This window comes from Trachinotus anak, unplaced genomic scaffold, assembly GCF_046630095.1.
Source record: "Trachinotus anak isolate AG129_WGS33_773 ecotype Australia unplaced genomic scaffold, CSIRO_AGI_Tana_v1 ptg000024l, whole genome shotgun sequence".
Classification (NCBI taxonomy): domain Eukaryota; kingdom Metazoa; phylum Chordata; class Actinopteri; order Carangiformes; family Carangidae; genus Trachinotus; species Trachinotus anak.
In genome coordinates, this window is record NW_027273875.1 from 10,559,671 (window position 1) to 10,571,948 (window position 12,278).

The 12,278-nt window shown below is 41.8% G+C and overlaps 1 protein-coding gene across 3 annotated transcripts in view; it reads left to right on the forward strand.

Moving 5' to 3' along the window:
* The first annotated feature begins 285 nt into the window (after positions 1 to 285).
* Positions 286 to 12,278, forward strand: part of gabra3 (gamma-aminobutyric acid type A receptor subunit alpha3) — an 89,053-nt gene continuing 77,060 nt past the window's right edge. For 2 of the 3 annotated variants that reach the window (XR_011684877.1, XM_071460707.1), the window contains exon 1: positions 287 to 990. The gene's annotated coding sequence lies outside the window, so the exon portion shown is untranslated. Of the gene's footprint in view, positions 991 to 12,278 lie in introns of all 3 variants that reach the window. The other variant, XM_071460708.1, reaches the window with a different exon arrangement.

Consider the following 12,278-nt stretch of genomic DNA (forward strand, 5'->3'; position numbering starts at 1 on the left):
TGGTCACTTATATCAGTCTGACTTTGCCAACTGCAATATATTTGATCTTGTAACAGAGAACAAAATCAGGTCAGAGACTGCTGACTGCTCACACAAACATTCACACAAACACACCTGGGAGTTGGCACAGTGCAAGCAGAGTCTTGTACTATTTGCTGCTGCGTGAGCAGGGGTTAGAGGTGACATCACATGCCTTGCACAAAGGCACCTTGAGCACGTTTTGAGATGAAGATGAAGCTGAGGTGTCTCATTTTTCTCTTTTCCCTGCCCAGGTTTTTTTTTTTTTTTTTTTTTTCTCCCCCAGCTCATCTCTCTGATTAGACCACACCACCCCAAGGTCACAGTAGAGTAGAAAAGATCTGCTCCCATTTCCTACAACTGCAATGACTCAGATGAGATTGCTATATCAATGTCAACAGCAGCTCACAGGCTTGGCTCCTCTGTCAGTCGCGGTTGGACCTTGGGCACCTGCGTCAGTGCTCAAACCGCGGAGCCCGCTGAATAAGTGGGCCCACTCACCGCTGCTCCTCGCCTGGGAGGCTGTTGTGCAATAACGCACAAGGAGGGGTGGGGGGAGTGGGGGGGGGGGTCCCTTCCAGCTGTCGAGAGCATCACTGACAAGCTGCTCGGTTCACAGAGAGCCCCGTCCACTGCGTGTCCATGTGGGGACTGATCCGTGTGACAGATCAGCGCCTCTAGACCAGCCCTTCGGGTTCAGGGTTTGCCCCTCCTGGCCAGCGCCAATCTGAGATGGGTATGAGGAGGGGGCGGGAAGGTTAGTTTGAAGAGGGCAGAGCTTTGCGAGAGGACGCCGATTTCCCTATTATTTCACCGCTGGAAGAAAGAAAAAAAAAAATAAATCCAAACCCAGTGGACAGTAAGAGCAGAGGGAGAAATCAGCCGGACCAAACGACAGAAGCTCATTAACTCCTGGTAAAGCCAGTCGGGAGAGAGAAGGCAGAAGCAGGAGCACAGCCCTCATTGCTGCTGGTGAGATTATTGTTGTTTTTCTAAATGCTTGTCATTACCCACGGTGTGTTTGATGTAAGGTGATTTGTTGGGTTCCGCACATGTCGCTGTCAGGATGAGAGCCGGAGATGGTTGCAAACGTGCTTAACAGCAATGTTTCATTCACATGCAACAACTGCTGTTTGTGTATGTGCCGCAGCCTAACTGCTGGTCTAACAGGTCTCCTCCTGCATGCTGAAGTGGATGCGGCGCTGCGTGTCTTGCTCTGTAACCTGCCGAGGTAAAGATTTCGCCTGGGAATGAAGTAGTGTTGTTTGGGCTGTGCACGCAACACATGAGGTTTTTTTCTTTATTTTTCTTTATTTTTAATTTTTTTTTTTTTTTTTTTTTGTGCGGGAATGCCGCTGAGGCGACGGCGGCTCCTCCGGACAGCCGCGCGGCAGCAGCACGACGCGACGTCGCGGTTCCGGGGGTCGCGTGCTCGTTTTGTCACTTTTCCGCGTGAACGGCTCCATGAAACCACGGCGCGCGTGACGTGGCCCTCAATAAAAAAAAAAAACCCGCACCTGCAACTGTGAAACTCGCGCCTCGCGCTGTGGAGCCGGCGTGGAGACCCTGTCAGAGCCGAGCTGCCGCAACCTGTGACGGGACTGTTGGGCAGAGGCTAACTTAACCTTGGAATAACCCCCCCCCCCCCCCATAACAGCGAAGGGTCTGGCAGCTGTCTGCGTCCCCCCCCCCACAAACAACACTGCCCGTAAAATTAATAGCAGCGCTATTGTGTTATTGTATTTTTAGCCAGATAACCACAAAGGGGAATAAAGACATCCCATGTGGCCGCACATTTTTATTTAAAGGATTAGTTTCTCTTAATAATTTAAACTCAGTATAGTTGTGTGCATAATAAGGAGACAGAAGCCAGCCTCACTGAAAACACAGTACTCTCTCTCTCTCTCTCTCTCTCCTTTCTGTCAGTGACCAAGCATGGTATACAGTGTGTCAGGGGCCACATATGCTGGGCAGTGCCCAAATGTGATGTTTCTATAAGACCAGACCCCAACATCTTAAATAATCCAAACCTTCCCTTAACATGTCACCCGCTGCAGAAGCACATGCAACTCTCCTGCCAGAAAAAAAAACCCCAAATAAATCATGTGAAACTGGGTCAGTACAGACTAAACGAAAACAAGACACACGCTCACAATTACTATTGCATTGTTGTTCCTGTTGTGTGTTTGCTGTCCCGAGAAGAAATAGGGTCACGCACATGTCGGCAACAAATGGTTTCCACTAAGGAGAAGCTCCCTGACTGAGCATCTGGGCTCTTAATAAGGATCATTACGGTGCACGTGTGTGCACTATGTGGTAATCTGTGGCACTCTTCCAGACAAGATGTATATCACAAACAAACCTGCATATTTGAGGTGAAAAACGGGCATGCCCAGCCTGAAGAGTAGGCTGGACATGCAGATATTCCAGATCAGAAAGAGCTATGATGTTGCGTTAATTGTAGCTTAATCTTTTCATGCTTGTCACCCAGCTGATGTCAGAGGCCATGCTCTGGTTTTAATTACTGGACATCATCCAGGTCAAGGTTAAAAGATGTCATTCACTCTGGAGATAATTTCCCACCCTCCGCTCTGTCTGCTGCCCGCCAGAGTTGCCACATTTTTAAGCAGCCCTTCCTCTGCACATCACACATCCGTGTTTTTTTTCTAAACCACACCTCTCATTTGATGTAATGCACAGTCATCTGAAGCTCCGCGCAGCCTTTTTTTTTTTTCCTCTGCCATCTCTCAGTCAGCACGCTACGGGCCTCATAATGCGATGACTCTCTGGACTCAGGAGTGTGACCACAAGTAAATGACTTTTCTCAGCCAGTTTCTTCATCTGCTGAGACATACGGAGCAGAGCGGCCCCTTCTCACAGCAAATAGCTGCATGGTGGTGGAAGGGAAGCAAACTCAGATTTATTGTCCAGAAGGGAATGTGTCGGGCAGAGCAGATTTGGTTGAAGACGAAGGTGTTATCTTTTTCGAGTGTTACAGATAGATATGCAGGGCTTCTATGACTGAGTGAACCTGATACATCTGAAGTGGCATGATTAAAGGATCTGTTTGTAAGTGCTTTTCTTTGGGCCCTGCATGCAAATGCACTCAAATAAAACGTGTAGCAAAGATAGAGGCAGATTGTAGCAGGGATTAGCATTTCTTTATTGTTCCTCAAGGCACAGTAAGGCACGATGCAGTAAAATGGAAAGAATCTCAAATTATTACAATATAAATGAGGGTAATGTCTCCCCAAGTGTTAAAGGAAAGTCCTCTTTGCTTTTTTTTTTATGCAGGAGGCAAATATTCTGCCCGTAAATTAATGTTAATCTTTACAACATGTATTGGAAATAACTCCGTGTGAGAGATAATAGGGTTACCCTCCACTACAGTCTCATGTCTGCAGTTTAAAAAACAGCAGGCACGTGCACACACATACACACACACACACACACAAGCACACACACACTACAGAGAAGCTTGTTTTAGAGATGCCAATGTGTACTGAGATCAGCCACACAGCTCAAGTGGAGATAAGACTAAGGCACAAAGCCACTGGCTGATGATGATAATGATAACAGCTGACAGGAAGTAATCACGAGAGCCCTCTTAGTATGTTGAAGCCTCGACCACGATCGTGTCAGTCATGACCAAGAAGCTTTGAGGAGAAATTTACAGCTTGGCTCCACAGGGTGCAAAGATGATGAGAAGGGGAACACAGGAGGACAATGAGGAGGCCATGTTGGGTTAACACAGACAGGGAGAAATGCAGACACACATACTTTGCTTATCCACCGCAACCAAATTGAATTGAGTATTTTAAGGTTATTGAGTATTTTTGCATTACTGAGAATCATCGCTCAACATATTCACTGCTTCCAAGAAATGTGCTCCCCCTCGTTCAGTCTCTGTCATGGCCAGCTCCCATCATTTCCCCATTTATGTGCAGGAGAGGAGTAAGATTAATCACTGAAGCTCCATTCACGTAGGAATAATGTTTCCTCCAGACGCCCACTGATTTATGATAATTTCTGTGATTGTCACTAGTCTTAATCCTGCACAAATTTTCTGCCATATGTGTAATTTGTTACATAAAAACTCCACAGAGCACTGTAACTGATCCAGGCAGAGGAGTCCCAACAACAATGATCTCATGTGAATGTACATCCCAGTAATTTAGGGACTAAAACTGCTTTACAAAACCACATGGAACATTTTTAACAAGAACATTATGAGCAGAGCGAATCATTGACTATTGTTTAATGAAAGGCTGCTGGAGCTCGTGCCACAGTTACCTCGTTCTAAGTGTTGTCTTCAGATCATCACTGAGATCAGATTTGTCATTTACAGATATATTTTTGTATTCAGCTGTTAACTACTTGCCAAATCAGTTTTTTTTTTTCTGTGGCAATTGAATAACCATAAAAAGGAAGAGAGGACGATTTAGCACATTTGCCTTTAAATGAACTTGTGAACATTCATCCTCTGATAAAACCTGTGCTCAGGATCCATTGTCTGCACAGATGTTCACCTCTTGTTTCTTATGATCTGTTTGTATTAGGTAGGAAAGAAGAAGGGAGGAAAACGGCATCACTGAATAATCATCTCCTAAAAACTAAAAAAGCACGAAATCACATCAGATTGGAGCCGCTATGAAATCTTGTTGTTTGTTGGAATAAAACGTCATAATGCCACCCTGCTCTCCCTTCTTTTCTCCTGCTCCTCTAAACCATGTGTCTGTCAGGGCTGACTGTGACCTTTAAGGTGACAAGTTAGTTAGACGTGATGGTCAAAATCTCTCAAGTGCCAGAATCTTCCAGGAGCCTTAAGCTTCATATCAGTATTGGAGAGGCTGAATGTCTGCAGGTCCTGAGAAACTTCTTAAATGTCTGAGGCTGTGTGAGACACATTAAAGACCTGAAATGGTGTTGGCCAAAGATAAATGCTGTATTTAAAACTGTAATGCCTTTTAAAATGTTAGTTGTCCAGTGAAGAATTGACCCAGTCATACATTAATTTGATCGACTGGCACTGAAAAGGAATTAAAGCCTTAAATATTGGACTTTTGATTGAAGCTGGCAGAAGACTAAGAGGTATTTTAGCCTTTCCAAGTCGAAGACAATGAGTGGGTCAGATTTTATACCTGATCCAGATCAGCTGAGAAACCCTGCTTGAAGGTTACTGGCAAAGACAGTGGGTGCAAATTTTTTAAATCAAGGTGCATGAAACAAATTGCAGTGTGCTGTGACAGGTGTTTTTGATTGTGTAGTCACACAGGAACAGACAATTAAACAATTAAACGTGGCTCCACAACCTCCTGTACACAACGACCTGGTGTTTCTGGCTGAAGATATGAGGGAGAGGAGATTATTGGGAACCAGTGGTGCTGAGTGGTTTCTGTGGTGTCAAGAAGAGAGAGAAGTTTTAATTGTGTAACCTGAGTAAATTGTGTATGTCACAACCTTCAACATCATTTTTACTGCATCAATAGGGAAACTGTGTAGAAAGTGAAGATATAACCAGAGCCGCCCGAGCACAGCCTGGTGCTCACAACACAACGTTTAATCAAGAAAAAAAATGAGCAGTGTGTGTGTGTCATGAATCTTTTCAAAATTCAATTGCATTTTTGACGTACTCCCCCTTGAGTGGGCATGTGCTCCCATCACGGTGCAAAATCATAAAAGCCAAAATAATCAACAAGCGAGAGGAAGGACACAATCAAAACATGACAGGGCACCCTCACGTAGACGGTGCCTCTTGGGTTTGTGTTGTTCACTGATTTGACTTCATATTATCCATCAAAAAAATGCATATGTGCAAATGGCCTGAGATATTGTTATCTCACTGGGATTGCATAATAATCTTAAATTATTTAGATATTTAAGTGGTGTTAGTTTTTTGTTTTTTTTTTCAGTAAAAATGCCAAACACAACAAGTCCCAGCCTTTTCACTTGAAAGGATTTACTGATTTTGTTTCTCTTGTATGATAATAAGTTGAATATTTTCTGGTTTGGGAATGTTAGCCAGACAAAAAACAAGCAATTTGAAGATGTCACCTTTGGATTTAGCAAATTATGACGGCATTTTTCTGTATTTTCTGACATTTTAAGATCTAAAGAATTAATCAAATAATTAATTGACAGATAGATCAATGATAAAAATCATTGTTTATTGCAGCCCCAGGGGTCAGTAAAGTAAGTTCCTGCCTTTGCAGTAAGAGGTTTGAGCCCTGTTTAAAAATCATACAGCGAGTTCATTGTACAGTGTTGGAACCTTAATGTCATTCAAAGTACATTTCACTTCATCATTAAGCACAGCACCGAGGTGCCAATGTGTGTAGTGTTTGGCCACCTTCATACTGTCTCTGTGTTGCACCAGGTACAGCATGGAGAAATTTCTTTCATAGACATTATTTTACATCACCATTGCACTGCCATGCTCAAGCATAGTGTAGGTGTGATAATAGCTGCTGAAATATATCTTCTAAATGCACAAGGGGATTTTACAGTTCAAATTGTAGCATAAATTGTTCCTGTCAAGAACAATAACTATCAGATTGCTGGCATTTGCCACAGGAAATCTGTTAGTCAAGGTTATAATGACTGACTAACCTAAATGCCTCAATAAACAAGAGGGAGCCATGGGGATAACAAATGCAAAATACTCAGATCAGACAAGGCAGCAGGGATGCAAGAAAAACAAACATCAAAGATGATAAAAAGGTCTTAATTGCGAAGCCACTATGCTGGAGGCTCGCTCATGAGCTCGGGAGCTCTGACAGCAACAGCATGGTCACCTTTAGTCTTCAACCTTGACACAGAAACTGTTAGGAGGCTCCTGTGTGAGGATTTCAGGCTGGTCATAGGGAATCTTAAGTATAGAGACAAGTTGGGGCCAGGTCATTCAAAGACTAAAAACATTAGCGACTCTAAAAAATCAATGCTAAAAGAGTGAGAAGTGAGAAGGATGCTAAAGCAGGGAAGATGTGATCCTCTGGCTTTGCTTTAAAAGCCTCGCTGCAGCATCTCTCAACACACTGTAGCAGTATGCTGCAGTCACTGTGAGCACTTTAGATGCTATAGAGTTATCATTTAAAGATAATTTTTTTGATCTCAGCTATAAAATATTCACGACTAACTGAGAGGCAATAACAGAGCTAAGGTTGTTCTTTTTTTTAAGTTGCCTGACCCCACAAACACTTTTATCAAGAGACAGTGCTGCTTTATGACATTTGATGGACCATAAAAGTATTGTAGATGCAGTATACCTCTACAGAATATCAGCCATATATCTAAGGTTTTACATGGCTGGTACCAGTCTGCCAGAAGAGCTTTTATTAACATTATACTACATCCTGCATTAAAACCCACTCCACAGACACCAGCTGCAGTTACTAATGCACTAAAACACCTGTTTAAGACCTTCACAGCAGCTCTGGCCATTACCTATGAATACTGATTCAATCTTTAAGTAATCATATAATGTGTTTCATTTTGTCCTTGGTCTTTATAAGAGGATGGTCTTTTGAAGCTTTATATGGTAAAAAAAAAAAAAAAAGGTCTTTATATTAAACAGTGTCTGTAACTCAGTATTTTGATGTGCACAAATGTAAAGAGCAAAGAACACTACAGCTGCAAATACCAGTCAGACAAAAGGCAGAGAGGATGACGTTTTTTTGCAATCAGCAGGGAGGCCACCCTAATGTCACTGAGCTGGACAGTGGTTTTGCCTTGATGCATATCCATGAACATCACGAACACACGAGGGGACAGCTCTGTCAGACTCTGACACCCACCTTGAACAAGTTTGACTTAATGCCAAGAATGTGAACACAGTTCTCTGTGAGGACAGGATAACTTGCAGCAGTGACTCTGTCTCTCTGTAAATCCTGTCACAGGTTACCTTGGAGAACACAGCCTTTTCCAGTTCTCCTTTACATATGGGGCCCTGCAGTAATTCAATAATATGATAGATTTTCCTTCAATTGAATTATATTGATGATGTTCTGACACATGATGCTATTATCTCAATTGATATTGTCAAAGAAAATGATTCTTATGAGAAGGTTTTTCAACCATATTTCAGCCTGAGTAGGTAGATGTCATGAAAACCGATTGGTACCAAGTTGATGCCAAAATTCTGCCGGGGCTTGTTTTTCTAAAATACTGTAGGTACAAAGTTACCATAGATGTCATAGGTACTTCAGATGCAATTCTTGCAGGATTGACAAGGGTAGTCTAAAAAAAAATCCCTAGAAGTGTTCTAGTCCGACTTCAAACTTGAGAAGATGAAGAAGAAGAGGGCAGGCAGAGTAAACAATAACAACAACACATGGACTGACAAAAACAAGTATGGGTGTAGGAACAGGTCCACGAAAAAAACAAAAAACATGCAAAGACTGTTGTATGGAGATATTTGCGTTTAAAGCAGATCAGCAGGCATAAGTTACAGAAGACCAAAAGCCTGTATGCAAACACAGGAGGAAACATCTCAAAGTTATCTAAGCAGCTCAAAGACAGACATCTGGGTCTGTACAGTTCAGGGCGAGTGAGTTTCAGTTGTTAACCTCATATTAACAACATGTTGTCAACATGTTCAAGTCCTGAAACGTGTGCGTTATTGTTTGTGAATTGCGACGGGGCGACTGTTGTACCAAAGCTCCACGTGCAACGTTCACAAAGGCTAACGTTAGCTTGTTCGGGCTAATGTATTGACAGGTCACAACATTAATGATCAAGAATCAATACCAAAATTCTGGTACCATGACATTCCTAATTAGGTCTGTGTTGTTTTGTTTTGTTTTTTTCTTTTTCCTTCTTCTTCTTCTTTCTCTTCTCTCGTCTCTTTGACTTTTTCTTCTCACTGGTTGACCATTTCTAATCAAGCTAGGAAGCACTCACCTCTAGGCAATCAACATTTGTTGATTGTAGAGACATTAGTGGTTGTCTAGCTATAACTACAGTAACTGTATACATAGCTTTTGATGCAAAATATTAATATATTCTCAAGTTACCTTCAAATTTCAGGTATTTCCATTGCGGCTCTTTTAATCATTAATTAACTATAGCTGTTTATTTATATATTATTATTTATTTTATTTATTTATATATTTTAAAGTGTCAAAAGTATTTGGATGGCACGGGTGTTTTGTTTACTGAGATCTCAGTCAAGTTTCTCACATTTATAGTACCATATAATAGCCTCATAAAAATTCAGGACCAAATGGAATACAAAGCTTAATTATCATATAAAAGCAAATTAAAATGTGTCGTTATTTTCTGACTTAACATTGTCTCTCCCTGTTTTCCAGTATTTTACCCACAAGGTGCACACACACTAAACAGGAACAGCCCAGCGCTCTGTGTTTAGTGTTGTGTGTCAAGTAAGGGTCAGGGATTTTTGAGAAGTAAGTTTGCCAGCTTTCAATTATGGATGAGAAAAGAAAGAAAGAAAGATAAAATCAGGACAGACTTAGTGAATACAAACTCCACGGAAGCTATTGTTGGAGTGTTACTGGCCTTGAAGTCTCATCAAAGAAAGTGCATGAAAATAAATTGTTTGTACCCAAGTGACACGACAGATCAAATTTAGTATCTATGGTGATACTGGCCAATAATTAAGAGAATGACAAAACTGTGAGTCAGTTTGCCTGAGAAACTTTCAACTTTAATTTCACAATCTCACTAGTATTGACCCAGCATTTCCTGATTGTTATTCATTCTGTGTATCTGACTCTCCCCAGGGAAGCAGCAGTATGAGATTGCTTCTTTCCACTATATGAAAAAAAAAAAGTGCTAACAGTTACGGGACAGGAGAAGGGCGCTTTGTTCAGAATAACTGATAAGTCCTAATAGGCTTTTCTATTTATCCAGAGCCACACTGGTCACAGCATATGTGCCTATTTTTTTTTTTAAACTCTTCTCACAGATACGAAGGTTAGCTGTCAAAGACTGTAGCTCAAAATAATTCAACTTTATCATCTAAGTACATGCACATGTGTCATTTTGGATGATCTGTCTCTTCAGACCTTTTCAGAGCCAGCAGTGTCAGGCATCTGTTCAGTCTCTTGGTAATTGTATTGTAGAGTCGATGAGCAAGTTGTCAAATGCTGTTGGTCACAGAAATAGATTCACAGCCCAATGAGCTTTGTTAAACTAGTTTGTCACTTGTCCCACAAATCTATTATTAAGATTGAAGTGGAGGCTGAATGTTGTAAGATAGCAGTGCCAGTAGAGTGATGATGAGTGTAGTAGGTCTAATCAGTGCTGTGCTAACAATGATGTAATATTGAGCCCTCTGCAGATGTCTGCAGATGTCATATTCATGGGAGAAATTCAGTTATCACTTTCACTTAGCTCATACATCCCCAAAAGATCAAGCCAGGATTCAACATATTTTAGGCCTCCACTTTAGTTAAAATCATGTTATATGTCTACCTCTGATGGTTATATCAACACCAAATACTGCATCTGCTCTTCAAGTCTAGTTTGCAACACTCACATTTACCTCAGATTGCACAGGGAGCAATTTAAGTCTGTGATGCCGGCCAGATTGGTAACCGGAGAAACACTCAGCACTGTGTGTGCAGATTGCAGGAATACCAGAGCTTATCAGCCCCACACTCCATCCATGCTTGAAACAGAGTAGCATGAACAATGCTTAACTGAGTCTTCCTCACCACAGCTGCAGTCAGTCACACTTGTTGTCACTGTGTTCATCACAGCCTCTGCCACAACCAGCAAACTCCACCAGAGTGATAACTTGCTGTACCAGCAGTCAAAGCTGCTTTGATCACCAGAATCACTCTCACCACAGTCTGTCACCCTGTGCAGCAGCAGCCCACACGGAGCATACAGAATTATGCTCGTCACAGATACTCAGTCACACTTGCCACAGTTGGGATGATGCGGCCACAGTCCAAACATCCAGCTGCACGAGCTGCTGTTTGCCGTGATCTGCCATAGTTGTAGCCAGAGTTGCACTCAACCCTTGCTGCGTTCAGCATCATTCTCGCCAGATACGTGCTTACCTCAGCCACAATCAGTCATGCTCACTGGAGTGCTACACAGCCTGAGCAGCTGGCACTGTACGCTACATGAGACCAAGCAGCCATAGTTGGAGTCACACTTGCCAGAGGCACCCTCACAGCTGCCATCATTCACACTAAGTGGGATCTTACTGGCCACACAAAAAGCCCCAGTAAACAACTCATCCACAGAGACTCACAGCAGGACCCAAAGCTGATCACGGCCCTATTCAAAGTCACACTCACCTCATCCCACTGGAAGAGAAGGTGATTATTATCTAGATTGAGGACAGGTAACTGAAAATGTGGAGGATACTGGAAAAGCTATGAATGTATTTATGTGCATCTGTTTGTGCGCTGTACTAACATCCTTGGATCAAATTTCAATGTCTTCTATCCATCTGTGTGGTGTAATAAGAAGGTAATGAAACTTGATGTGTGTCTCTGGATTTGTGGGATTCACATTTGCAGCGCAAGGTCTTTTTTGATGCACGCTATCTGCTTTTCAGATAAGATTTAAATTTTTCTTGCAAGCCTAATGTATTTCAGGCCAGAACACCATCAGTAATATCCGTCTGTGTCATACGGGAAAATGGGTGGCAAACTCTTGCCTATGGCATACACGCCAGCATATCTGGCTGCATAACAATAAGTTCAAATATGAATTGCCTATTTAAAATTCAGTCAAATGACAGTATTTGTTGGATATGTAGACATCTATAATAACATCTATGACACTGAATCACCTGTTTGAAATATCAGATTATGCTGATTTTCCATGTCTCAATGCAAATCATTGAATTTCATTCCAACTTTAAGATAGATTAGGTGTTTCTGTAAATATCCAATGATAATTTTAAAAAAAAACTAATACAGTGCTCACCGCTGGGGTTTTTTCATATTTATTTAATACACTGTGTTTATTGAAGTTGTGCTGACTTCTTGTCCGTCTGTCACACAGTCAGATGGGCAGATTTTTCATAAAACTGGTCAAATAAAATGCTGAAAAAATCCAACAGTCACTTTTTTTCCTTTAATGTTGGCAACATTAGCTAGTTTCATGCAAATCTGAAATCGAGCCATACTAAAGCAACAGATTAAATTTTCAGAAATGAAAAAAAGGGGATGTTGCTTTTGAAACCAGCCTCATTCATCATAAAGATGTACCTTATATCCCTGTGGTTATACTACACATCCTTGAATACCTACAGTATTGGACGGGATGAGAAAACAAGA